Source organism: Mus musculus, chromosome X (genome assembly GCF_000001635.26).
Source record: "Mus musculus strain C57BL/6J chromosome X, GRCm38.p6 C57BL/6J".
In the NCBI taxonomy this organism is placed as follows: Eukaryota; Metazoa; Chordata; class Mammalia; order Rodentia; family Muridae; genus Mus; species Mus musculus.
Window position 1 is genome coordinate 112,983,622 of NC_000086.7, and position 26,805 is coordinate 113,010,426.

The 26,805-nt window shown below is 36.1% G+C and overlaps 1 long non-coding RNA gene across 1 annotated transcript in view; it reads right to left on the reverse strand.

The window, feature by feature from the left end:
- Positions 1-26,133, reverse strand: part of Gm14936 (predicted gene 14936) — a 28,891-nt gene extending 2,758 nt beyond the window's left edge. The window contains exons 1-3 of the long non-coding RNA NR_166839.1: positions 26,071-26,133; positions 9,558-9,630; positions 7,910-8,151 (exon numbers count right to left, since the gene is read on the reverse strand). This is a non-coding gene — a long non-coding RNA (predicted gene 14936). The remainder of the gene's footprint in view (positions 1-7,909; positions 8,152-9,557; positions 9,631-26,070) is intronic.
- Positions 26,134-26,805: the final 672 nt, after the last annotated feature.

The window sequence follows — 26,805 nt, forward strand, 5'->3', positions numbered from 1 at the left end:
CAAAAACATAAAGAGACAAACCCAAAGAGGCTTAGTAAATGATTGATTTGTTAATACATTGTGAACTGAAAAATTGTTACTCTCCCACCCAAAGTTTTTACACAGAAATCTTAACTTCCGATGTAACTATATTTGAAGATAGGCTTTGTGAAATAATTATGGTCAAATGAATTAATAACAATTAATAATAAGCTGATAGGATCATTGTCCTAAGAAGAAAAGTGGAAGAAGTCATGTTTTCACTCTGTGAGTGCTCAGAGGAAAGGACATGAGGACAAAATCATTCAGTATAAACCAAGATGCTAGATCTCAAGAGAAACTAAACCACTAGAAAGTCGATCTTAGAACTTTACAGTCTCCATATTTAAGAAAATAGATTTCTCTGAAGTCAGCTGGTCTTTGTGTACTTTGTCATGGTAGCCTGAGGCCCAGACTGCCAATTTGTCTCCTTTCTCAATTCTGTTCACCCCTCACCAGTCAGTTTTTGGTTTACTTAAGAAAACATTTAGTGTGTGTGTGTGTGTGTGTGTGTGTGTGTGTGTGTGTGTGTATCTGTGTTGGGTGCATTTTTTTCTTGCCATTATATCCACATACCTCGGAGGTCAGAGGACAAGTTGTGAGGTCAGTCCTCTCTTTGCACCATATGAGTTGAAACCAGGTCAGCAGGAAATCACCTTTACCCATTAAGCAATGCCATGTTTCCTTTACAGAAAGCAGAGGAATGCCTGCTTCCGATGGACCAGAGGCTCTATCCGAAGCAGAAAAATCCATGAAAGAACACTTCCATAGCATCTCAAACTTTGATTTTACCACAAAAATAACTCCCTTTAATTGGGACTTTATGTTTGGCACTGTGATGAGATTTTTTTTCTAAAAATAAAATCACTTAGTTCTAACAATAAATCTCTACAATATGTGGCAATTTTTAAAAAATAAAAATCTTGTAGCTGTTTAGCAATTACAGGTAAACAAAATGAGGCAGTAAAACTTAAGATACTTATTTACAAAAGACTCAAAATTCTAATTCAAGTTTTTGAGTTCTTAACCACTTCTAATGGTCTTTTTTAACAGTTTTCTTTTGTAAACTTGATGTTAGAGAGAATGATACCGTAAAGAGAAATATTAGACTATGAACTGATTCATCTTTAGAAGTAGTAGAAACTTCATTCATTAAGTAGTTTAAGTACACAATACACTGCGTTAAACTTTGTGGCACGATAGGAGCAAAGTTTCTAATTTTAATCATTTACTCATGTGTTTGGTCACTGCCTAGTATTTCTTCAAGGGAGGACAAACATTTACTTTAGTCTGACCCATTATTTGCTGGAGCTTTACCCAAATGCCAACACTATGTGCCTGTGTCTCTTTCTCATTCTCCTTGATGAACAGGATGCACACAACAGAGCCATCTGGCAGTGGGGAGAAAATGGTGTAAAAATGAGATATGTGTGTGTAAATAAAATGTTGATGAATGAATCTCTGAGAGCTGAGATGAAAGTGAGGCAGAACAGATAGGTAAATCATCCTGATACTTGTGTTAGTGCTGAAATGATGCTCCTCAGCTTTTTTTCCCCTCCTGACAGCAGTGTGGGTGACAAGGAATATTTTCAGTTTTGCTGCTGACACAAATACTGAGGCACAAGAAGCAGTTTCCATTTTGCTGTTGAGTAAGCAACCTGCCTTCCAGAGAAAAGGCAGCATATTGGACTACTTACCTACAATGTGTACTTTATGTTCAAATGAGGGTAAGGTGGCATGAAAAACAATCAGATGGAAATAAATATTAGTGAAATGTGAGTGAAGTCAAGTTTATTCTTTTTGTGTGTGGTTTTCTTTCCCTTTATATTGATTTTGATCTCTAAATTGAGTGTAAGATTTGGAAAAGAAAATTCTTGAAATGGGATAATTTCTAATCTTCATTAGAATGTATGATGTTTTATATATACTGAATGGTTCCCAAATACCAAACACTGTGCTCTCCTGTTTGTCTTCCAAGTCACTGTGAGGTATAGATAGATCATTACTGTCTCTATTTTTGCGGATGATGATATGGCTTAGAGATACTGAGTAACTTACCTAAAAGCTTGGATAATAGTCTGATTTCACAACCTCAGTAGCATGGTTTTAGTGGACATGGTACACTAATTATCATCTCAAGTGTTTATGAAAACAGCAAGCAGTACCTTAGTCAGGCTTAATACTAATGACTAGCAAAGTTCATTTTCCCTGCCATGGATCTATCAATCTGCAGCTTCTCAAATGTTGGTATAATTCCCCCCACAGTGGTACAATATTGAGAGTTACTAAATTATATTTCTTAAAGCTTTATTCTTAATAATTGACAGAGCCAAGATTTGAACTTCAAAAGCAATATGCTGTCTGCTCTATCATACTGCAACTAGACCTCTTAACAGGCATCATTTCCTTTCTCCCACATTCTCTCCTTTAGCCTGATCTGCCTACAAAAGTGACATATATAGATGTTCTTTGAATGCACTATGTTTTGAAAATCTTGGCAGTTCTTTCAAGAGCAAATATAAATTATATTAAGCAATTTCTGTACACAAAGCCCTGGACTACGGAAACTCTTTTAAGGTAGGATAATGAGATGAGGGTACAATAATGTTGAAGAAGCTCATATTTTTCTCCATTCTCAGAAATTAAGGGTAACTGCAAAGAAGAAAATATAGGTATCAACATGTGTGACTAATACACACCAGTGTTAAATACATATACAGTCAGAGGCTAACTTTTTCTGTCTCCTAGAGTCACACATACAAAATACCAGGCAGCAGAGGCAGATGATGGATAAGTTCACACACACATGACCACAGTCTCCAGAGCATTTAAACAAAGACATCGGAAATAAATCAAAGTAGCATAAGCTTAATTCAGATAAGCTACATAGTAATTTGAAATCTTCCTTTTGCATTGAACAAATTGGATAAAAGAATACTGTCTTAGTCAGGGTTTCTATTCCTGCACAAACATCATGACCAAGAAGCAGTTGGGGAGGAAAGGGTTTATTCGGCTTACACTTCCATGCTGCTGTTCATCACCAAAGGAAGTCAGGACTGGAACTCAAGCAGGTCAGGAAGCAGGAGCTGATGCAGAGGCCATGGAGGGATGTTCTTTACTAGCTTGCCTCTCCTGGCTTGCTCAGCCTGCTCTCTTATAGAACCAAAACTACCAGCCCAGAGATGGCACCACCCACAAGGGGCCTTTCCCACTTGATCACTAATTGAGAAAATGCCTTACAGTTGGATCTCATGGAGGCATTTACTCAACTGAAGCTCCTTTCCCTGTGATAACTCCAGCTGTGTCAAGTTGACACAAAACTAGCCAGTACAATTGACCCCTTGTCAACTTGACACACAAACACATCACTAGTAAGCCCCAACCCTTACATTCTTATTCATCCCCAAGGTCTAAATAACTTTAAACGTCCCACACTCTTTACATATTCTTAAAATTTCAATCTCTATAAAATATCCATCTCTTTTAAAATCCAAAGTCTTTTTACAATTAAAAGTCCCTTAACTATGGGCTCTACTAAAATAGTTTCTTCCTTCAGGAGACCAAATATCAGGGCACAGTCACAATTAAAAGCAAAAATCAATCTCTAACCATCCAATGCCTGGGATCTAACTCATGATCTTCTGGGCTCCTCCAAGGGCATGGGTCACTTCTCCAGCCATGCCCTTTGTAGCACACACATCGTCCCCTAGGCTCCAGATGCCTGTACTCCACTGCTGCTGCTCTTGGTCGTCATCTCATGGTACTGGCATCTCCAAAACACTGCATAACCCCTTCAGTCCTGGGCCATCAATTGCAACTGAGGCTGCACCTTCACCAATGGCCTTCCATGGCCTCTCACAGTGCCAAGCCTCAGCTGCTCTGCGTGACCCATTCATGGCTTCAAAACCAGGACCACCTGGGTGACCCTTACACATTACCAAGTCCAGCCACAGCACAAGGTACAACCTTGGCGGTCTCTGGAACACAGCCTCTAGGCTCTCAGAAAACACTTCCCAGAAGATGTCACCTCAGTGGTGGTGGTCTCTTCTTGATCACCCCTAATTTCTTAGCTCCAGCTAACCAGCATTAACATTCCCAGTAAGGAAAAGTTTTCACTTTAGTAGTTCTGGTATCTTGTTAATCACAGCTGATTCTTCAGCCCCAACTAACCGGAACCACAGAATCTTCACAATCCAAAATAGCAATGGCCCTGAAAAGTCTTTAATTTTCCCTCTGAAATTTTGCAAGCCAGGCCTCCATCTTCTGCACTGTTCTCAACATTATCTTCCAAGCTCCTACACAACATCTGACAGAACTCTTAACAACAAATGGATCTTCAAGCACAAAGTTCCAAAGTCCTTCCACAGTCCTCCCCAAAACATGGTCAGGTTGTCACAGGAATACCTCACTATGCTGGTACCAATTTGTCTTAGTCAGGGTTTCTATTCCTGCACAAACATCATGACCAAGAAGCAGTTGGGGAGGAAAGGGTTTATTTGGCTTACACTTCCATGCTGCTATTCATCACCAAAGGAAGTCAGGACTGGAACTCAAGCAGGTCAGGAAGCAGGAGCTGATGCAGAGGCCATGGAGGGATGTTCTTTACTGGCTTGCCTCACCTGGCTTGCTCAGCCTGCTCTCTTATAGAACCAAGACTACCAGCCCAAGGGATGGTCCCACCCACAAGGGGCCTTTCCCTCTTGATCACTAATTGAGAAAATGCCTTACAGTTGGATCTCATGGAGGCATTTCCTCAACTGAAGCTCCTTTCTCTGTGATAACTCCAGTTGTGTCAAGTTGACACAAAACTAGCCAGTACAAACACTAACTTCAAATATGATTCTTGGGTTCTAATTATCAGTTACAAGGTAAAAAAGGTTACGTTTATGTAGTTGCTACTGAAAATAAGTTCAACACAGGCTGTTTCTTAAGCAATAAATACTATTAAATGTGTGACAATAACACATAACATTTTATCCAAGTCCTTTGGTCATATTGGCTTAGAACATTTCATCCATAATTCATTCTGTCCGCAAACTTCTCAGGTCATAATATAGTATTCTCTGTGTTGTGGACAGTGAAGTTTAGAGAAACAAGTGAGTCTGGATAAGTTTGAGAATACTCTAGTAACAATCACAAAGCTTCAGAGCCTTCAAACATGAGGTTTTGCTGCCTTATGTTACAGGTGCCTTGGAAGTCAGCAGGTGCTTCTTAGTTAATGCACATACTGACTTCATGCTTCTTGAATGTATGTGAAATAGACGAATTGCTGACTGAGTCTTTTATTTTATTCAAAAAACATATGAACTGAGCAGGTTGTATTTATGCACTTACTAAATATATGGTATATATGTCACAACAAATAATGGAAAACAGGCCATGAATTTGAGAGAGAGAGAGAGAGAGAGAGAGAGAGAGAGAGAGAGAGAGAGAGAGAGCAATGGTAATATATAGAAAGGAACAGAGGGGGCAAATGGTATAGTTAAATTATAATTTCAAAAACTAAAAAGGGTAATAATATAAAAATTAATCCAAAAGAAAATAGCTGCTGTCCTGAACACACAGTCTTCAAATAAACCTGTAAACTGTGATTTTTTTTTTACAGTAAAAATATTTGGAGGCAAAATATTTGCTAAGGCTTCTAGAAGCACTGTTATGTTCTCTTTTCTTTTGCATATAGTATAACAATCTATTTTGAGTGATTATACAACCTGTGCTGAACTTTACTGGGTTCTTGGAAGGAATGCCACAAGACATGTAAAACTCAACACAGATAAAACAATGTCAGCACTATAGATGATTTTCTGAAAGCATTATCACACACAGCACTGTTACATAAAATACAAAAATCACTAACAAAATGAGGCATATGTAAACGTGTTTGGATCCCAGAGATGTTTTAAAGCACAAGCATTTACTGGTGCACATCTAGTATAGAATATCACTACCTTTGCCAACTCTCTTAATCTCATCATGTTTCAGTTTTCTTCTCTGTGAAACAAGGGCTATTATTGGTAGTAATAAATTAATACTATCTAGAACTTATGTGATGGAAAATAGAATAATAAAACACACCTCAGAAATCTTAATGGTAAAACTCCTTTCAACTATGCAGACTCATTAAAGTGTAGATATTGGCACAATAAAAGGTGTAATTCTAGTGATCAAAAGGCAACATTTTAAGAATTCATGCAGAGTAAAGTTATCTAATGTTTTGAAGAAGGTACCACAGTGGGGTGTGTGTACACACCTACACACACTTATACAAATTTAAAAATTGAAAAAATAAATACACACATGTATATATGTATATTAGATATATACATATGTAGAGAGAGGGAGAGACAGAAACAGACACACAGATTGTTCTACAAATCATCAGATTGCTACCACAGTGGATACTTAAGAATGTACACAGCTCCTAACAGAAAGTTTTTTTAACTAAAGTACTTAATTTAAGAGCATAAGATACATGAATAAGATTAGAAAAATGTCACAAGAAATATCCTAAGCCTTAAATCTTATGGATTATAGAAGTGTTTTAAAGTCAAAGAACATTTCTGGGTGTGCATCCAGTAATATCTATTATACTATTATAGAACAGAAATTATTTTAAAGATTTTTAGAACTTTGTCTAATGACTTACCTTTTGTCCATATATTGATAAATTGGTTACTTCTGAACTGAAACTGAATATCAGTAACCCACCCTGAGAACATATGTACATGTAGCATTATATAAACTAAAAAGGTTATGTCTGAATTTGGGAACACATAGAAAAGGAAAGAATTATGTAATTTGTTATTATCTAAACAAAAAAGGAATAATTTTAGAAGTACATTTCTTCTCATACCAAATTTGATTTTTTTATCATCAAAGTCAGATCAACTAGGTAGGAGTAATATAATGACATTGGTGTGTATGTCATATACCTACTTCTGAAATGCTTTCATCGTAACCACCTTAGTGCTGAAATATAGATTTTAATGTTATAATCACATTCTTTAAATAAGTTCTAATAAGTATATACAAGAATAAGTAGAGGTAGAAAAGAGGATATGCCATTTTTAAATTTTTTATATCATTCACTTTCCAAATGAGAGTCAGGATGAAATTAAGCATAGTAAGAACTAGTAAAGGTCAATATGGGACCCAAAGATAGTGTAGTTCTGACTGTCCTGGAAGTTGCTCTGTATATTAGGTTGGCCTCAAACTCAGAAATCCACCTGCCTCTACCTCCCAAGTGCTGGGCTTAAAGGCATGTGCCACCATTGTCTGGCCATAGTTACTCATTTTATTAGTCCTTGAAGATTACCTTAAGTCTAAAGATATTCTGAGATATAGTCTTGAACTGGAAGAAAAATCTTTATTTTGTCATTTTCTCAACTATATGTATTTAATAAAAAAAATCCTTAAATTTAAGGGTAAACCCCAGTAATTCCATCCTAAACTGCCTAAACCTATGAACTATACTCTGCCTCACAAAACCAGAACAACAACAACAATAAGAAAAAGTAACTATAAAAGTCTCTTAGGTTTTTCATATAACAGGATTTCAAAGGTCATTAATTAAAATTAAGGTATATTATGTGGTATTTCACATAACATATTTCTTCCAGATCCCTGTACATATTAAAATTTTAAGATTCCTTCTGTACACTCATACTAAGAGATTCATAAACTATATTGAGGTTCTGGTACATCCTTAGTCTGAAAGTATATGAATGTGATCTCTAAACTAGACATTTAGCATACAAGTTTTTTCTATATTTTCATCAAAGGAATATTGGTGGACCATGCAATTCTATTACATGACTAACCCTTTGCCCAGCTTACATCCCATTCATAGAGGGAACATTCTTCATTTCTAAATTCAGTTTCAATCACTTACTAGGGATGAATGCATTCCTAGCAATTATACAGCATGAATTGTGCTATTGGTTGCTGATGAACTTTTAGTGGAGGTCTCACCAGCTTGGCGAACATAAATGTTTTCTATATGATTGAGGAAGGTAGGCTTTATTCAGGATATTAGAATTGTCCTTTGTCCTAGGATGGAGATTCCTTTGTTGAACAATTTCAGTCCCGGCACTGTAAAGCTTCTTTCTCTATTTTTCTCAAGGAAGCTCTGAACTAAAAAATTAAAAATGCAAAAACTTCATATATGGAGCTCACTGCCTTCTAAAGCTTTTTTATTTTCTAAATATATATTTAACCATAATTGCATATAATAATTCTTTTTCCTTAGAAAGTGGGTTATCTTTTCTTAAACAGTTATTTGCTAATAAAAGATAGGAAAACCTGACCTTAACACACATACACACACACACACACACACACACACACACACACCCCGCCCCGAGCAAAGTTGTTCAAGTGTGATATTTTCTTGATCTAATATGGAAGAAAATGCTGAGAAAGAATTGGATTGTTTAGTGTTGCATATACAGATCTGGCCTGTCTGTGTCTTGCACGTAATATTATTTAAGATGACTATTTTTATTGCTTTGCTTGGACCAAGGGGACAGGTCAATTGATGAAAGTCAATATTACCACTGTCAATCAACTTGGAAAGAAGCTAAGAACATAGAGTGCAAATACATCTCCCTTTGATATAGCCAGGGAAAGCTAAGCTTGGAAACCTAGGAAGCAACATTCGTAAAAAGAGACTTCTGTTTGTGAGAGGGAAGATATATGGCAACTGAAAGAGGGGTTAAAAAAAAAGACTCTTATGAAATAAATATTGTTATTTTATATCTTGTTTCCTGTTTTCCTGTTTCCTCATGTTACCTATATGTTTCTATTAATGTTAACACCATAGCCTGGTTGTACTTAGGAATTAAAATGTGGCTCACACATGGGGTGAGCAGCATCTTAGCAAAGATATAGCTATGATCCAAAAACCTAAAGCAGCCAGCCATCTGAAGCAACAGATTTGGTGACTATTAAAACAAATTTGTGGTAGATAGCAGAATAGTGGTTGTGAGAGACTGAAAAGACAGCTGGCATCTTTTCAGCTGATAGTGGAGTGAGAAGAGATTAGTTAATGGGTAAATAGTTACTATCAGACAGAAGGAATACTTTCTGGTGTTCTAAACTGATGGTTATTTTAGTTAAAAATGTATCATTTAAGTCAAAATGATTAGAAGAGAATACCTTTAGGATCTTAATCACAAACAAATTGTGAATGTTAGAGATAAAGGATAGCCTAAGAATCCTATTTTAGTATTTCTGGATGTAGATATGTACCAAAACATCACTCCATAAAACTATACAATCATTATCTGTTAATAAAAATTAACTAAGGATACTAACAAATCTAAGAGGAAAAGGCATACTACTGGAAAAATGAACTTATTAAAAAATAAATAAAAAATAAAAAACCTTCTGCATTAAACTGCAAGATGTCTGATGAAAGGAGCAATGACCTCCATGAATACGCGGGAATTTGGAGACAGAGCTGAAATGGTATTTGTGTAATGAATGATGTATACTTCTGTTCAAATATTGAAGTAGGAAAATAATTCAAATACACGTACCTTTTTTTTCTTTAATGCAGATTATAGTCGCCTTCATGTAATCAATTATAATGTAGCTTTCCAGTAACAGCTCCTATAATGACAGATTTAGTCAGTGGTGTCTCCCATAATTTTTTGACATTTACAAAAGTATGGAAACAGAATGCCAAGAATGAAGTTATGTTGTTTGCAGGAAAATAGATTAGACAGACAAAGTTTTAATTACAGTTTTGTTTGTTCTTGAGAATTTTATACATATATAAATACATATATAGGAAAGTGGTATACTTAAGGTTGAAGAATTAAGCTGTAGTAGGGACAGGCTGATAGGACGGCTTAGACAAAACTAAAGATGTGAAAAGATTTATTGGCCATCACTTTAAGCACAATGAAGCACATTTCACGAAGGTGAATGTGTGTTTGTTTTCATTTGTGAGGGTAGATTGATTTTTTTAAAAATAATTTCACACTACAATTACATCATAACCACAGTTTTCCCTCCCTCTCCCCACCTCCCACCTCCTCCATCTCTCCTACCTCCTCTATCCCCAATCCACTCCTTTTTACTTCAGAAAGAGCAGGCCTCTCAGGGACTTCAACCAAACGGGGCATATCAAGTTTCAGGAAGATTAGGCATCATATAAAGGCAGTGATACAACACAATAGAACAAGGGTCCCAAAAGCAGGCAAAGGGTCAGAGATAGCCCCACTCCCACTGTGAGGAAACCCACAAATACACCAAGCTACATATACAACTATAACATATATACAGAGGGTCTATGTTAGACCCAAGCAGGCTTCCTGATTATCAGTTCAGTCTCAGTTGGTTCTGTGGCTAGAAATTCATTTCTTAAACAAGTTTAAAGGCTCAAGTTATATCAGTGTCCTTTCAGCAAAATCTTGCTAGTGTATTGGATGGATCACAGGGCCTCCAATGGAGGAGCTAGAGAAAGTACCCAAGGAGCTAAAGGGGTCTGCAACCCTATAGGTGGAACAACAATATGAACTAACCAGTACCCCAGAGCTCTTGACTCTAGCTGCATATGTATCAAAAGATGGCCTAGTCGGCCATCACTGGAAAGAGAGGCCCATTGGACTTGCAAACTTTATATGCCCCAGTACAGGGGAATGCCACGGCCAAGAAGTGGGAGTGGGTGGGGGAGGGTGTGGGGGGACTTTTGGGATAGCATTGGAAATGTAAATGAAATAAATAACAAAAAAATCAGGTATTCATATGTGTGTAGATTTATGTTGGGTCAATTTGATTCCATTGATCAGTTAATGTTTTTATGCCAATAAAATGCTCCCTTGATAAAAAAAAAAAAAGACTCAAGTTAAAAAGTTTGTAATACATTGAAGAATTGAAGAGAAATTACACATCTATGGAAAGTTGACAGTGGACAAAGATCATATTAAAGCATGCTTTTCCTAGTCTTCCCCATGCTGTTTCCTTCTCAGTCCTTGGTAATCACTATTCTACACTAAATTCAATTTTTTTTAGTTTCTACATGAGAGATAAGAAATACAGTATTTACAATTCAATGTCAGGCTTATTTTATTATAATGATGCCCAATTCCATCAATTTTGTTGCAAATGAAAGGATTGTATTACTTGTAGGTAAATGCTATTCTTTGTTAAATACCATATTTTCTTTGTTATTATTATAATTTTATTACTTAAAAAAATTTTTAAACTTAAACATACGTTGATAATATTTTCCCTCCTCCAAGTCCTTTCAGATACTGCTCCCATCCCTACCTTCCTGACTTTAAGTTTTTTCAATAACAAAATCTTAATACTAAAACCTCTCCCAAACCAACGAAGAAAATAAAATAAAAACATATCTATCTATCTATCTATCTATCTATCTATCTATCTATCTATCTATCTATCTATTTATCTACCTATCTATCATATCTATCTATCCGTGTGTGTGTGTGTGTGTGTGTGTGTGTGTGTGTGTGTGTGTGTAACAAACTGTAACCAAATAAAACCACATACACAAAGGTTATGAAGTCCAATATATGTTAATGAACTAGTCCTGCACAGGCTACTCCTGGAGTGGTTGGTATGCTCAGTATTACTCTACTGGAGACATTTGATTTTCCCTCTCTCAACAGGTACAAATAACAGTTCAGTGGTAAATATTTACCCTAGAAACTAGGTTTTCGCTCATTCATTCTCTTATTTTTTTTATTTGTATTTTTATTAGGTATTTTCCTCATTTACATTTCCAATGCTATCCCAAAAGTCCCCCATACCCTCCCCCCCCACTCCCCTACCCACCCACTCCCACTTCTTGGCCCTGGTGTTCCCCTGTACTGGGGCATATAAAGTTTGCAAATCCAATGGGCCTCTCTTTCCAGTGATGGCCGACTAGGCCATCTTCTGATACATATGCAGCTAGAGACATGAGCTCCAGGGATACTGGTTAGTTCATATTGTTGTTCCACCCATAGGGTTGCAGATCCCTTTAGCTCCTTGGGTACTTTCTCTAGGTCCTCCATTGGGGGCCCTGTGATCCATCCAATAGCTGACTGTGAGTATCCACTTATGTGTTTGCTAGGCCCCGGCATAGTCTCACAAGAGACAACTATATCTGGGTCCTTTCAGCAAAATCTTGCTAGTGTATGCAATGGTGTCTGCGTTTGGAAGCTGATTATGGGGTGGATCCCCGGATATGGCAGTCTCTAGATGGTCCATCCTTTAGTCACAGCTCCAAACTTTGTCCCTGTAACTCCTTCCATGAGTGTTTTGTTCCCAGTTCTAAGAAGGGGCAAAGTGTCCACACTTTGGTCTTCGTTCTTCTTGAGTTTCATGTGTTTTGGAAATTGTATCTTATATCTTGGGTATTCTAAGTTTCTGAGCTAATATCCACTTATCAGTGTGCACATATCATTTGAGTTCTTTTGTGATTGGGTTACCTCACTCAGGATGATGCTCTCCAGGTCCATCCATTTGTCTAGGAATTTCATAAATTTATTCTTTTTAATAGCTGAGTAGTACTCCATTATGTAAATGTACCACATTTTTTTGTATCCATTCCTCTGTTGAGGGGCATCTGGGTTCTTTCCAGCTTCTGGCTATTACAAAAAAGGCGGATATGTACATAGTGGAGCATGTGTCTGTCTTTCTTACCATTTGGAACATCTTCTGGATATATGCCCAGGAGAGGTATTGCTGGATCCTCTGGTAGTACTATGTCCAATTTTCTGAGGAAACGCCAGACTGATTTCCAGAGTGGTTGTACAAGCTTGCAATCCCACCAACAATGGAGGAGTATTCCTCTTTCTCCACATCCTCGCCAGCATCAGCTGTCACCTGAAGTTTTGATCTTAGCCATTCTGACTGGTGTGAGAAGGAATCTCAGGGTTGTTTTGATTTGCATTTCCCTGATGATTAATGATGATGAACATTTTTTCAGGTGCTTCTCAGCCATTCAGTATTCCTCAGGTAAGAATTCTCTGTTTAGCTCTGAGCCACGTTTTTAATGGGGTTATTTGATTTTCTCAAGTCCACCATCTTGAGTTCTTTATATATGTTGGATATTAGTCCCCTATCCGATTTGGAATAGGTAAAGATCCTTTCCCAATCTGTTGGTGGTCTTTTTGTCTTATTTACAGTGTCTTTAGCCTTACAGAAGCTTTACAGTTTTATAAGGTCCCATTTGTCAATTCTTGATCTTACAGCACAAGCCATTGCTGTTCTATTCAGGAATATTCCCATGTACCCATATCTTCGAGGCTTTTCCCCACTTTCTCCTCTATAAGTTTCAGTGTCTCTGGTTTTATGTGGAGTTCCTTGATCCACTTATATGTGACATTATTACAAGGAGATAGGAATGGATGAATTTGCATTCTTCTACATGATAACAGCCAGTTGTGCCAGCACCATTTGTTGAAAATGCTGTCTTTTTTTCCACTGTTTGGTTTTAGCTCCCTTGTCAAACATCAAGTAACCATACCTGTGTGGGTTCATTTCTGGGTCTTCAGTTCTGTTCCTTTAGACTACTTGTCTGTTGCTAAACCAGTACCCTGCAGTTTTTATCACAATTACTCTGTAGTACAGCTTGAGGTCAGGCATGGTGATTCCACCAGAAGTTATTTTATCCTTGAGAAGAGTTTTTGCTATCCTAAGTTTTTTGTTACTCCAGATGAATTTGCAGATTGCTCTATGTAATTCGTTGAAATTTGTAATTCGTTCCTCATTTGTAAATTTAACTTTTTATTGATACCTTGTGAATTTCACATCATGCACCCCAATACCACTCTTCTCTCCATGCCTTTGTACCTGCCTTCCACCCTTGCAACTTTTCCAAACCAAAAAAAAAAAAATCTCATTGTGGATGCTGTGGTATGTCACAGTGTGTCCCACAGTACACCTTTTTGTTCACACATCTTCATTTGCAAATGTTCATAGCAATGAATCATTGGTCTCATTCCAGACACCTGGCTTCTGTTACACTATCAATATTGGATCCTCACCGGGACCCCTCTTGGATATCCTGTTGTTGCCATGTGTTATGGAGATCCTCCAGCTTTGAATCTGTAGGATTGGCTTCTTCATGTTTCCTAGCAGTAGATAGATGGGTTAGACATTGGATCTGGGCTCAGGTGGTAGCTGACCTGGTCAGCATGCCAGTTCTCCCACACCTACACAAGGCTGAGAACCTGGTTAGCACAGATTAAGCACACCTAAAAAGTGGCTGCAAGTGCTAGTAGAGACTATACTATACTATACAGGTATAGAATGTTTTATCTGTCTTGTATAATATCATTTGATCCTTTTCAATGTATTTAAATTGGTAGGCTAGTTATTCTCTCTCATATTTTACCAATTGTGAAGATGAGTACCAGGAAATTCATTGTGTTGTTTTGTTTTGTGTTAGATCAGCTAGTAAGTGTCAAACCTTACTAGAGTGTCAAGAGAAAATGAAATGAAAATGAATTGTTTAAAGCCTCTTGCAATGGTGCAATTTGGAATATTAGTAAGGAGCCACAACCAATAGAAATATTCCACTCAGCTAATCTGGTATGAAAAGCATGGCTACCTAAAACCTCAGGCAATCATCATTAGCCTTCCAAGTGGTGGAATTACAGGCCCAGCCAAGTATTGTTTTAGGGTAGCTTTCTTAAAAATTAAGTATGTAAATGTGAGTTTGACCCAAGCATTTAATTCCAGCACTTGGGAAGCAGAGGCAAGCTGATCTCTGTAAGTTCAATACCAGCCTGGTTTACAGAGTGAGTTACAGGACAGCCAGAGCTACATGATGGATCAATTTTGAAAAAAAATAACAACAAAGTATGTAACTATGTCTCCTGAAATATACTAAACGAACACAAAAAGCTATACTAAGCACTGGAGAGATGGCTCAGTGGTTGAGAGCCCTGACTGCCCTTCCAGAGGTCCTGAGTTCAATTCACATGATGGCTCACAACCTTCTATAATAAAAACTGATGCCCTCTTCTGGTGTGTCTGAAGACAGCGACAAGGTGCTCATATACATAAAATAAATAAATAAATACTTTTTAAGAAGTTATGCTAAAAAATAGAAAGGAAAGGAAAGGAAAAGAAAGGAAAGGAAAGGAAAGGAAAGAAAAGAAAAGAAAAGAAAAGAAAAGAAAAGAAAAGAAAAGAGAAGAAAAGAGAAGAAAAGAGAAGAAAAGCAAAAAAGCAAAGCATGGGTAGCTGATGAACCAAGCTGTGCATCTATGGGTTGCACTAGTTCATTCTTCATGAGGACAATTCCTGTGAGCTGTCCCAAGCCCCCAAACTAAGCATTGTAGAAATATAAGAGTTCTTAAGATGCCCAAGACACTATCCATAGCAGACTAAGGCTTGAAGACCATGCCTTGGTTAAGTTGCAGCATTCTTGGAAATGAGCTGCACTAGAAAAGTCTTATCACCCAAACTATCTTCCTTATCTTTCTTCTCCTCGAAGCATCATATCTAGATTGTGGTTTGAAATGTTTCTTCTTCTCTTTCTGTACCCTTCTTCAGAAAAAATATTTCTTGTGCATGATGCATATGTTTGGTATATCAGTGTAAGGGTCCATGGTTCACAGAAGAATGATACACCAGATTCAAATAGTATATAAATGCAAAGAGTCTTTTATTCTGCAGAAGTCTACCATGCAGGTGACTCCCCATTACCAAGACATAGAGACACTCAAGTAAGCTTGCAGGCCTAATTTAAAGCACATTAGACATTTCCAGGATAGTTGACCTCTAGGTTAATCTGTTGGGTCCATCTCTATGAACATTCCATTATGGGAGTGTGAGGGCTGGAAACTTGCTGAGGAAGTCTGGAAAATGCTGTTGACCCATTGTCTTTGCCCCAGGCCAGGTGGTGGGGCAGCTTCTGAGGCCTGGACTTGCTCGGAATTGCCCAGTTCTTGGAAACAGATTTAAGCCTAGTCTCCTTAACTGTCAGTTTGAAGCCTGTCACAGAATCAGCCTAGCCTTCTTATCAGAACTATACAAGAAACAAATAATGGCAGGGTACTATCAAGTTAAAGGAACTATTGTTTAGAGGAAATCAGAAAATTTTTAACAAAAGATGCTAAGGTAATTTTCAATGAATATAAAATTACCTAACCAAATAATCTATAAACACAGATATAAATGCACAGAAAGATTATAACACAACCACAAACATATACATATCCCTACTAATATTTAATAACCCTTGTTAGATTTAAGAAGTAATATACTATACATTCTCACAATTTGAATGAAAGAATAAAAATATATATGAAATATGTCAGGAAATACATGGAGACTATGTCACAGTTGCCTCTGATAAAAGAATCTGGGTGTCTAGGTGAAAGAGACACTTCATTTTGGATAATATGCCACAGGTATACATAACCTATTTAAAATTAATGAAATTTAGTTTTAAAGTATATTCCAGAATGAACTATATCTATTGCTTGTTTGTTTGTTGAGAGATGATCTTATGTAGCCCAGGCTATTCATAAACTTATTCTATAGTGCCAGATGACCTGAAAGTTCTGATTACTCTGCTTTACCTCTGAAATGCTGTGATTACAGGCATGTGACACTCTATTAAAGTTCCGGTGGGTGCTGAGGGCATGTGCACCACAGTCTACAACAAACTTTTGGGAATTAGAAGATAGCTTGTGGAAGTTGTTTCTTTCCTTCTACCCTGTAGGTCTGGGGCTCATACTCAAGTCATCAGGCTTGGTAACAAGTTCCTGAACCCAGTGAGCCACCTCATCAGTCCATCCACCCATCATATTTTTGAGATTGTCTCTCACTGATCATGTAGTTCACCATTTCAGTTACAATTGCTAACCAGCAAGTTTACAGTATCCAATCTTCTCCACCCTTCCCATGTTGGTAATAAAAATGTTCACTGTTGTGCCAGAGTTTTACCTTGGTGCTATGATTCAAGCATGGGTCACCATGCTTGTTTAGAAAAAAGTTTATCTAACAAGTCATCTCTCCAGCCTCTCATTTCTTTCATGTTGGCTTGGGAATTGAATTCAGAGCTTTTGTGCTTGCTAGAAAAGCACTTGATTAATAGAAATATATCCCCAGGTTGTAGGGTGTGTGTGTTTGTGTGTGTGTTCAGGTGTATTAACCTGTGCATATGTCATTTTGACTAGGAATAAAATGTTTTGATTTTTACTGATGTCATCATCTCAAATATTTTTCACAAGTAAAGCTTCGTTTGAATTGGAAGATCACATTTATCATTATCACATTTTTCATTTCATTGATTAGTAGGACCGATTTATTAAACCCTCTTCTTCATGCCATCTCTCCCCCTAGAGCCATTTTCAGTCAAAGAAGATGCCTTTTTTTGCAGAAAATTACCACTGGTATCAATATAACTAAAGGTATTGATACAGCTGCACTTTCTATGCTAGAACATTTAGAAAAGTCTATATGGTCTCTATGAAATTAGCATTTATATTTTTCTTAATAGGAGGGGAAATAGAGAGTATTTAATCAATGAGAGGTCAAAATAAGATACTGGTAAATACTGAAAATATGACATAGGAAAAATGAATTATAAGAATGTCATAGAAATGTCAGCAAAGTCAATATGCATTATATGAGAAACAGGCATTCCTCCAGTGATCTAAAGCAATATTGGAGTTCAGTGAAGAGCATTTCTCTTTGTTCTTGTCCAAGTGACATGCAGTAGCTCAAATGCTATGCAATGTCACTTCCCAGGACGCAGGGGACCTCAGGAGCTTTATGGAATTACAGGCCCCGCAAGAAAGTGTCATTGAAGTAAAAGAAGAAAGAGAAAAGAGAATTGTATTTTATGTTGGAATATAGACTTTTAAACGTAGAGCAGATTAAAATTTTTGATGAAAAAAATATTTTCAGATTTTGGAAGCTTAGGAACTCAGAACATAGATGTAATCTATAATAAATTGGAAATATGTTTATTTTGTTACTTTTATAATACTAATTTCTGGAAAATCCTGTCTTTAGGACATAGCTTTGGAAGTGGAGAGAACAATGAGGAAAATCTTTGTTAAGTTCACATTGCATTTCGGGCCCAGAAACTCAGTCTTGACAGTAATTCAAAGATCTTGGAATGCTCATCAAATTCAAAAGAATGCTGACATACAAAACAAAATACAAATTACTAATTTTTACCTAAAATAATCTGTTACATGGGCTACAATAATTAAATCCATTAATTGGTGTATTCTGTTTTATTCTTTGATGATTTCACATGTGTATAGAATATTTTCTTTAGCCAGAAACACTCCCATTACTCTCTGTTATCTCCCTCTGGTTCCTGTTGACCTCTTTGTTTTCCCAACAAGTTTCCTCTCTCTCTCTCTCTCTCTCTCTCTCTCTCTCTCTCTCTCTCTCTCTCTCTCTCTCTCTGTGTGTGTGTGTGTGTGTGTGTGTGTGTGTGTGTGTGTGTCCGTCCCACTGAGTTTAGTGAAGGTTCTTTGCACAACTGTGGATAGAGAGTTACTCATTGGAGCATGGGTATTATAGAAAATTTTTACATGGTGTGGTGGTTTAAATAAGAATGAGCCGCTATAGGCTCACATATTTGAATGCTTAGTCACCAGGGAGTGAACTGTTTGATATGATTTGAAAGTTTAGGAAGTATGTCCTTGTTGGGGTAGGTGTGGCCTTGATTGAAGAAAGTGTATCACTGATGATGGACTCTGAGGTTTCAAAAGCCCATGCCAGGCCCAGGCACTCACTCTCAATCTGCATTTGTAGATGAGGATGACTCATCTCAGTGACTTTTTCAGTTACACCGTACCTTCCTGTGTGTCATCATGCTCTCTTTCATGATGATAATGGACTAAACCTCTGAAACTATAAACAAGCAAGACCTCGGTAAAATGCTTTCTTTTTATAAGTGTTTCTTTGGTCATGGTGTCTCTTTACAGCAACAGAATAGGGATTAAGACATGTGAGAACTCAGATTATAGTCAGAAAGTGATACAAATAAACCTAGGAGCACATCAAGGGGGTTTTTCTCTACGGTTTTCATTGTTATTGCCACCAAAAGAGGTTGAAAGGGCACCAACTTTAATTAGAGAATAGAGCTATTGAGAAAATGTTTGTTCACTGGTATCATTTGTCCCACATCATTCAAGAAGTGACCAATTAATTTCTCCTATCAGAACCTTTAACTTATAAATATCATGGATTAAGCTTAGTCTAATGTTCTCTTCCATAAAATATGCTTTTTTGTTATGTTTGCACTTATCTGAGTTTGTTCATTATATTTTGCTATGTTACCATAATTCAGAGTTAGGAAGGAACCGCACCCTAACTTATAAAACCACTTATGGCAGTAGTTTTTATAGCTTTTATCTAAGAATAGTTTGAATATATTAAAATGTGTCAATAAAAACTTAAATATGCCTTCACACTCTTTTGAATGGTTCAAATGTATTTTATGCACTAAATTATGTAACACAATGTTATTTATTCTTATTAGGATAGATAAGGCAATAACCATACATACAAGTTAAAAAACTTAACCACAAATTCTAGGTGCTCAAATTCTAACCCATTCATTATTAAATCCAAGTATTCTAATGATCCTTCTCTTCTTTTCCTATGTGTTTGTGTACATATTTGCATTTATGCATATATATCTCTTAACATTTTAGCCTTTGATTCAAGTAACTTTTCCTAAAATTTTATCCACAACACCGAAATAATTGCTGGTGGAGATAATTAAGATATTTGCTATTTTGATAATATAATATGGAAATAAACTAAATGTCCAACAATAAGGAAGACTGAATAAAATGCAGTGCTTTCATACAATAGTTCTATATTCTTTAAAAATAATAATATAACCTGCTGCTTATTGTCATGCAAATATTCTTTAAAAGTTTTTTCAAATTAAAACAATTCACTTTTATGTCAGTATAAGTTACTTTTCTGTCACTGTGATAAAATACTCTGAAAAAATGCAACTTAGGGAAGAAAGGGTTTATTTTAGCTTGTACGTCCACTAGGATAGAGACCATTGTGGTGGAGGGGGTATGACGGCAGGCAGGAAAAAATAGTGGCAGGAACAGGAAGCTGGCTTGTCACATTTTCATCAAAACACAGGAAGCAAAACAGAGAAAACAGAAAGCAGGAGAAGGCTATAAATTATCAAAATCCATCCCACTGACATTAGCCTCTAGTAGGGCTCCACTTCCTAAAGAGTTCATATCCTTGCCAAACAGCACCACCAACTGGGGACCAACTGTTCAAATGCATAAGGATATAGGAGATATTTCTATTTGAAATTGCCACAATTGGTATAGGGAATTTGGCTCAATGTTCATTAAAAGTTTTTCATGCATGCTTAAAAATTAGACGGCAGAAAAATAATAGCCATTGTTTTTACTAGGATTAAAATCATGTGTCAATTATTTTTATAAAATGTGTTTATTTAAAATTTATACTTTCCACCCATGAAATTTCAGTTCTTATTGAAAAAATAATATCTACTCAGATTTGATGTAATTAATATTAATAAACACTGTTTACCTATTTTCCCATAATAGAATCTTCAATTAAATGAAATCGCAAGCCTTTAACTTTATATTATTTAATATCTTCTAAACTTTCTCTAGAGGATTCTTTCTCCACAAATTATGTAAATAGATCAAAATGGGACAAATCAAAACTTTGAGCAATTTATTTCCAATGCCCTCTGTGTTTTAACTTCATAATCCCCAGACCTTTCAAACTACTGAAGTTTTTAGATAGAAGACAAGGATAATAATAATGACTGTCACAAGAGTAATTACAGGAGTCAAGACCATAGCAATGTACTAAGCACGTAACCATGTAATTGCCGAGTCTCGTGGTTTCTCCAGATAGGTCTCATTGCTGTAATATTACAGTTCAGAAACTATGCTTCAGCAGCTTAGCTATAGCTTAGGAGCTGGGTGGATGCATATGATCAGTGTATGTAAAATGTCTCAATGTATTCAGCAAAGTGTGAATTAATATGTGTTACTACGTCTTAAAGACAAAGAAAATGCGAAAAAGTATACCCTTGGGACTACACAGATGTTAAGTAGAAGAGATATGATTAAAACTTGTTTTGGTGGGAAAGATAATCCATAAAAGAAAACAAATTTTCAATACTGTCCTTACTTGAAAGTCATAATCTAATAAAAGAAGATTCCCCAAGAAATTGCAGTGCTTCCTCCAGAAAACTCTTTCCCCCCAGATCATCTAACCAGAGTTGCCTGCATCTTCCTATACTTCATCAAAGAATCAGGAAATCTAGATTTATAGGTGCAATCTTTCAGCAAGTCGCTTCACATCTGTATCTTGCTAATTTCATATCTCTACCAAATTATCATCTATGATCATTACTTATTTATTTTAAATTTAAATTAATTTTGCTTTCAAAAATATTGTGGCAAAAATACATAACACATTTGCCTTTTCAACAATTTGTATTTCAATGGTAGTAAATATTTTTACAGTGCTATGTAACCACTAGTACTATCCATTTGAGACTTTTTTAACCCCTGATATCATGAAAGTAATGATTTCTTTATTTATTTTTAACTTTTAGATTAATAGACAAGAAATTATCATCGTGAAATTTTTGAGCAAAGTGTGTTTAGTAGATTCTTTTTGCCCCTCTCATCCCCCTCACCTTTATACCTTCCTGTTTCCACTGTTGTAATCTCTCCTGAGTCTCTTCTCTACCATGTGACATGTGTCTCTTAGTAACCCATCTGCATTTTATAGCACCTAATTTTTTTTACCCTTTCTTGGTTTCCTTTAGGCTTTAACCATATCTGTAAGCATTTACACACACACACACTTTACACACTAGCATCCACATATGAGACAGGAAATGTGTGTTTGACTTTCTAGATTTGAGTCACCTCTGTTATTATATTTTTCTGTTCCATCCATTTTTCTGAGATTTTATTTACAGCTGAATAAAATCCCAGTGTTTGTATGTACTGCATTATCTTTAGCCATTCTTCAGTTAGATATTTGTGTTGATTCCATTTCCTGCTAACTAAAACAACAACAAACATGATTATATAAGTATCTCTTCGGTGGGATATGGAGTTCTATGGTTATATGCCTAAGAAAATATTTGCCAGTGACATCTCTGACAGGTGTTAATATCTAAATTTTATTAAGAACCGAAAACAATTAATCATCAATAAAATCTCTACCAATCACCAAGTGGAGGTGATGAATGAACAGACATCTTTCAAAAGAAGATACACAAATGGATAGTTTATTTTTAATGTTCAGCATCCCTTATCATCAGTGAAGCGAAAATTGAAACTAATTGTAGATACCACCTCACACTCTTGTCAGAATAGCTATCATTGCTGAGCAGTGGTGGCTCACGCCTTTAATCCCAGTACTTGGGAGGCAGAGGCAGGCGGTTTTCTGAGTTTGAGGCCAGCCTGGTCTACAAAGTGAGTTCCAGGACAGCCAGAGCTATACAGAGAAACCCTGTCTCAAAAAACCAAAAAAAAAAAAAAAAAAAGAATAGCTATCATCAATAAATCTGTTATCAGTGAATCCAAAATCAATAAATGTTAGGGGGGATGCCGAGGCATGGGGATCCTTATACATTGCTGTTGGGAGTAAAATTTAATACAGCCATTATGGAAATTCAGGATGTTTTTTATTGGTAGCTAAAACTTTATACTATTGCAGTTACATCTCACTCAATAGGAGTGAATTCACTTCTGGTATCAAAAACCTAAACAGCATAGCTGAATATATTACAGATAGTGAAGGAGAATATACTACAACCATTTTCCTAATATAATGTCTAAATTTACTCTAAATATTTAGCCTTATCCCCATAGGGTTGGCTGGGTTTATGGTACCAAGAATGAATTTCCTTTCAGTGTCTGAGATGAAATTAAATATCTGTTGGTTATCCTCAAGATAAATGTGTATTGTACCATTGAGGCTATCTTAGCAGGCTAGTCATTGCTGTTCACAGTTTTATCCAGTTATTACAGTTGGCCATTGATTGCATTTATCCATTGGCAACTTGTAGAGAACCTTCCTATATTACAAGATCTGTCCTCAGGGAAGAGGCTTCCAGGACAGTTTCAGTTGATTAACTCCAAGTCCTGTGACTAAAGTATATGATGTCTTCAGCAACAGGGTCTTCTGGCTTCCTTAAAGATTTCTTCCTTTATTCTACCTTCTCTACTCTAATGGCTATATTCTTTTTTTAAAAAATATTTTTATTAGGTATTTTCCTCTATACAGCAACTTTCACTAAATTACCTCCCAGATCTTGAATTCAACCATTCTACTTATAATCTTCTTTGCTTCCACTTCAATTATTTAAGTTCTATATCATGAATACTTCTGGCCCCTAGTCAGTTTGTACATTTTTGTGCAAGGTAAAGATCATCTCTTCTACCAAATTCCATAATAAAATCAATTAGTAACATAATTATTTTCCATCACTCTCCTTATGTAGCCTCTCAACTTAGATCAATTGACACCTCTCTAGTTTCTCCCTTGTAAATACTTTTTAATATTTTTGTAGCTCTGGAAAAATAGGAAAAGTCTCAATCAGACTACAAATAATTTATATACCAAGTTTGGTCATACTGTCAGAATTAAAGCAATTGGTTTTACATAAGAACAATAATACTGACAGTTCTGCTAATTCTCTTGCTGCCTTGAGGCTTTATTCATAAAGATCACACGTGAACTTATTTATCTAAGATACAGGATAGCCAAGAATAAAGAATGAAAGTAAATAAGTCATAAATTCTTTTGGGGAGATGTGTAAAAGTCAAGACAATGTAGGAAATTACTTCTAAAATTCTGTTCCAAAACAAAATCAACTGGCACAAGAGTAGGGGAACTTTTTTCTTTACTCTGGTCAGTTTTGTTGATACATTTCTTTAATTTGTATATTCAGAGGAATTTTGGCCTCTGTTTCCTTTCCCTTGATTCCTTTGGTTATTATTGCCTCATTATACAGTCATTTGTACAATGTTTTGGCAGACATTTGCTGTTGCATAAATTAAAGTCATGGAATCTCGTTTTGCCTACAGGTCTTTATGAAAATACCAGCAACATTTTTATTGGAATGTCAAAGTTTGTCAACCATTAAACTGATTGATTTTTCATTATGCAATTCAATAGAAGAGGCAATCTTCAGTTTGTATGCAACATTACTCTGAGAAAAAGACTCATCGTTGAAAAATCCTTCCTGCTTATACTGTAAAAATGATATTCCTTTCAAAAGAGAGCTTCATGTTTTAAAGGTATCTTTACACATGAATTGCTCCATTCATATTCCTGGTACAGGTATGGCATGGTAATTCACCTCACTGCAATGAAAGAGCTTTTCTATTTTGTAGTAGCAACACAAACCCATTTTATATTACACTATATTTATTAATTATATTATTATTTTATTCTCTCTAAAAGGAGCTGCCATTCATTCAATATAGAGTATGACTCTTAAAAATGATCAATTTGACTGTTTAGGATAGAGAAGAGCCTTTCCTCAGCATTAACAAGTCTCAGCAGCTGTGTTGTGTTTCCTATACAAATCCTCTCAAATGATCCTGAACTTCTTTTGTAGGCACACCTGTCGTGGAAATTGTCTATGCTAAATTGTAGGTTCGTTTACCCTTTGGCTATGCCTCTAAAAATGTCAGCAAGGATACCAATTCGTGCCAACTACTGCTGGAACAGCTGTTTGTTGGTTAGGAATGAGAAAGCAACCTTTATATTGGCTTATTTATTTGGAGCAAACAAAGAAAGATGTAAATTTCCACAGTCACATCTCGATTCATTAAGGCAGATGTGTATCTGTTGTCTGTATGTCATATAATCCCACAGCAGTACTAGGAATGAAAATTGTCCTCTGCTTTAAACTCTCATTACAAATGTCAAAAAGAAAAGAGAATTGTCCAGCAGTCAGAAACTTTATGAGATACGAAAATCTTTCCTGAATACTCAAGATAAATCTAACACCTAAAATGATAAAGCATGGTTGATGAAAAAGACAAAATGACTTTATTGAAACAAGAACCCTAAAAGAAAAGTTAAAAGAGGTCAGCTTGCAGAAGCAATAATATTAGGTAAGAAATCAAAAAGAAGAAAGTCAGAAATTGATGCTGATCCCTAACTAGGCGAGTAGCCTTGAACTTCTAAAACTGGTGGTGAAGAAAATGCTGAGAAACATTAAATTACTTATAGACCCTCAAAAGAATCTCTCAACCTAATAGATACGGAGCATTTTCAGATATTGCAGGTTGAAGTTCAATGACGAACTCTAGAGTTGAGATCTTGACACATGTACTGGAACGACTTTTTAGAAATGGCTGCCTTAAAAAGTGGAACAAGCTCTTACATGATTTCATAAAGTGTCACAGCTGTTTACAATGAACAAAGACAGAAGCATAGGTGATGAAAATAGAACCAACAATCACATAACTAAGATGATATAAAGATAAATTATAATAGAGATTGCAAACATTTCAGTGATCTTTCATGCAGCATAAGCCTTATGTCACGTCACAAAATTGTTGGCAGTATTTATTTTGAATTATAACCACCTCCCTGCTACCCTAAATTTGCTGTATAATAGGCTTCTCCTACAATTGGTGACTAGATGGTAATAAACATTACCATTTGCAAAGAATGAAACATCACTTTCTTTGCACTCTCTTCACCAAAACATAAAACAAGCCTTAACAGATACAAGAAGATTGAAACAATCCCATGCATTCTATCAGATCACCACGGACAACAACAACAGAAAGTCCACATATTCATGGAAACGATAACAACTCTCTGCTCAATGATAACTTGGTCAGGGAAGAAATAAAGAAAAAAAAAAAAACAAAGAATTTGTAGAAATCAGTGAAAATGAAGACACATCATACCCAAACTTATGGGACAGAATAAAAGCAATGTTAAGAGGAAAATTCATAGCAATAAGTGACTTCATGAAGAATTTGAAGAGATCCCATATAAGCAACTTAACAACACACCTGAAGGCTCTAGAAGACAAAGAAGCAAACATACCTGAGAGGAGTAGACAGCAGGAAATAGTCAAACTTAGGGCTGAAATCACCCAATTAGAAACAGAGAGATGGGTGTGGTGGCACACGCCTTTAATCCCAGCACTCAGGAGGCAGAGGCAGGTGGATTTCTGAGTTCCAGGCCAGCCTGGTCTACAAAGTGAGTTCCAGGACAGCCAGGGCTATAGAGAAACCCTGTCTCGAAAACCCAAAAAAAAAAAAAAAGAAAAAGAAAAAGAAAAATGAAAAACAAAAAACAAACAAACAAACAAACAACAGAGAGAGCAATACAAAGAATCAACAAAACCAAAACTTGGTTCTTTGAGAAAATCAACAAGACAGATAAACCCTTAGCCAAACTAACTAAAGGGCACAGAGACAGTATTCAAATTAACAAAATCAGAAATGAAAATGGAGACATAGTAACAGAAACAGGAAATTAAAAATAAATCATCAGAACCTACTACAAAATCCTATGCTCTACACAACTGGAAAATCTACATGAAATGGATGATTTTTCTAGAAAGATACCACATACCAAAGCTAAATCAAGATCAGATAAACTATCTAAACAGTCCCATAAACCCTACGGAAATAGAAATAGTCATCAAAATACTCTTAACCAGAAAAAGCCCAGGGCCATGTGGTTTTATCGCAGAATTCTACCATATCTTCAAATAAGAGCTAATACCAATACTTCTGAAACTATTTCATGAAATAAAAACAGAAGAAACACTAC